General features: G+C 39.2%; 1 non-coding gene across 1 annotated transcript; it reads right to left on the bottom strand.

Moving 5' to 3' along the window:
* Positions 1 to 2,322: 2,322 nt before the first annotated feature.
* On the bottom strand, positions 2,323 to 2,429 carry LOC148852841 (small nucleolar RNA R71). Its single transcript, XR_016100053.1, has one exon. It is a non-coding gene; the product is annotated as a small nucleolar RNA R71 (small nucleolar RNA).
* Between the last annotated feature and the right edge of the window lie 477 nt (positions 2,430 to 2,906).

The raw sequence follows: 2,906 nt of genomic DNA, 5'->3' as shown, positions 1-2,906 counted from the left end.
CCTCGTGGGAACGATACTTCACTCACTACTTTATTACTTGAACGGCTAGTGCACTTGCTAGTGTCACAATGAGCCACACATCAAGTTTTTGGCGCCGTTGCCGGGGATTTAGAGAAGCAATATTAGGAAACATTGAGCATTCTTAATCTGATCTCATTCAGCATTGCATTCATAGTTGGGTTAATTTGCTAACTTTTTCATTTCAGCTTGGACTGCAACTGCTGTACTCATGTAGTAATGTTTCTTCTTTCTTAAGTAGATTACTCTCTTTTTCTGGTTTCAGTTTCATTTTAATAAAGGCATATTTGATTTCTATTCAATCTTGATGTTGTTCCCTTCAAAAATAAAAAAAAAAAAAAAAAAAAAAAAAAATTTCACAAAAAACATGAGTGTTGCAGATCTGAGTTGCATTCGGCACTCAGATCAGCAGATTTCAGATCTGCAGCACTCAGCCGAAAAGAGTTGCTTGTGTTTCAGACTTTATTTTTTTTTTTTCTTTCTTTCATTACAAAAAGAAAAAAACAAATTAAAAAAAAAACAAAGGGGAGATCTTTTGAACAATAAGAGGAGCAATTGAGAATTCGGATCAGAACTCAGATCTGAGTTCAGATCTGAATTCTGCTACAGCAGATCTGCAACAGTTCAGATCTGAGTTCCTCTGAACTCAGACCTGAACTGATGCAATTTTGAGGGGAATTGGGTGTCATCACCACCCCAATTCACCCTAGGGCACTTCTGCTATTCCCCAAAAACAATTTGGTAGCAATAACTGAAGGTAAGGCAATTGAGAATTCAGATCCAAACTCAGACTTGAGTTCAGATCTGAATTCTGCTGTTACAGATCTGCTCAGTTCAGATCTGAATTCCTCTGAACTCAGATCTGAACCGATGCAAGTTTGAGGTGAATTGGGTGCCATCACTACCCCAATCCACCCTAGGATACATCCAACCTGCCTCAAGGGTGAATGGATAGCAAGGAATGAGAGAAATTCAAATCTGAAATTCAGTTGATATGATGTGAGGACTGAACTGATACAGAGCATACTATGAATTCTGGGTGGACTGAATTCTTGGCTTTACCCACTTGTAACCGAGCTACATTAGCTAAGGAGGTGTATGTTTGGATTGAATAATTGTTATGCCTCAGATATTTAAGAAAAATTAGCACTTTCCAAGTATTTCTTTTAGCATTCAGATCTGTAGCAGGGCTGCTATAGTGCAACAGTTAGCAGACCTGATTTCAGATTTCTACAAAAGTTGTATGGGCCGAATAGCTTGCAATACCAAACATTGCAGACCCAATTTTCAGGTCTTAGCAAGTGTTTGATATGCATCAGCTATACAGGTTTGAGCTTCAATTGTAGAGTTTTTAACCCAAGCCTAACTCAGGACTGGTTTTAGTTTATTTCAGATCCTTTTAAATTTTTTTTTTTTAGATCAGATCTGATTTCAGCCCTAAAGCATCACAGAATTGATTCCAACCTTAATGGATGTATATTGTAGTGTATACCAATGAGTGTGTATGAGATATCCAGCTCAGATCTGAATTATTATTTATTAATTTCTCTAGACTAACAATACCAAAGACTTGTAGATCTGAACTCAGATCTAAATTGGGTCTGAATTCAGATGTTGCAATCGATGGATGTAGATAAAGGAACCTTGAATAAGATGATTGGTTTAAATCTGCTTTTAGTATAATCGGCTTCATTTATTCATGATAGGATGTAGGTTTTGTATTCCAATACTTCACTTTACATTTTCAGTGTGATAGGATTAGTTATTTATTTTCTTTTGTGAATATTGGCATTTTTATTGCTTTGACTTTAACAGTTTATGACAAGCAGACCTGAACTGGAAGAGATCCTTTACGACCCAGAGATTGAACGGACTCTCCGTGTCCGTTTGAGAGTTGCTAAGCAAGTCAGACAAGAAGCACAAGAAATGGCTGAACAAAGAACTATGATGGATTATGCCAAGCCTACCCTCACCGGGACTCTCTCCAGCATTATCAGGCCAACTATTGCTGCCAATAACTTCGAAATTAAACCGGCCATAATCCAAATGATACAAAATACGGTTCAGTTTTGTGGTATGGCCCATGAGGATCCGAATGCCCATATTGCTAACTTCTTGGAAATCTGTGACACCTTCAAACACAATGGGGTAAGTGATGATGCCATCCGGCTGAGGTTATTCCCATTTTCTTTGAAGGATAAAGCCAAAGCTTGGTTGAACTCATTACCGGCAGGATCTATAGCCACATGGGACGAAATGGCCAGCCGTTTTCTCTCTAAATATTTTCCCCCTTCTAAAACTGCTAAAATGAGGAATGACATCACTACTTTTTTCCAGCATGAGGGGGAATCTTTATATGAGTCATGGGAACGATACAAGGAGCTGTTAAGGAGAGTTCCTCACCATGGCCTCCCCATTTGGCTGCAAGTGCAGACTTTCTATAATGGTCTTACTGACTCAAATAAGACCATATTAGATGCTGCAGCCGGAGGATCCATAAATAATAAAACTCCTGAGGTTGCCCATGCACTTATTGAGGAAATGGCAGCCAACAATTATCAATGGCATTCGGAAAGGACTCAAACTAGGAAGCAGCAAGGCTTGCATAATGTTGACACTTATACAGCACTAGCTGCACAAATAGGAGCACTCAGTAAAAAAATAGATGAAATGCAGATAGCTGCCATGCATGTGCAGCCTCTTAATTGTGAATTGTGTGGGGGAGGCCACATCAGTACAGACTGCCAAGTTGGCAATCAGTTCAGACCATCTACTGAACAAGTTGACTATGTCAGCAATTCGTCAAGACAGCAGGGTTACCAGAGTCACCATACTTTTCATCCAGGATGGAGGGGACATTCAAACCAGTCCTGGCCAAATCAGCATAT

This window comes from Nelumbo lutea, chromosome 5 (genome assembly GCF_056320005.1).
Source record: "Nelumbo lutea isolate HS-2025 chromosome 5, American lotus-T2T, whole genome shotgun sequence".
Taxonomy (NCBI): domain Eukaryota; kingdom Viridiplantae; phylum Streptophyta; class Magnoliopsida; order Proteales; family Nelumbonaceae; genus Nelumbo; species Nelumbo lutea.
The sequence above is the reverse complement of the archived record's forward strand: the minus strand, read 5'-3'. Positions and strand labels throughout refer to the sequence as shown.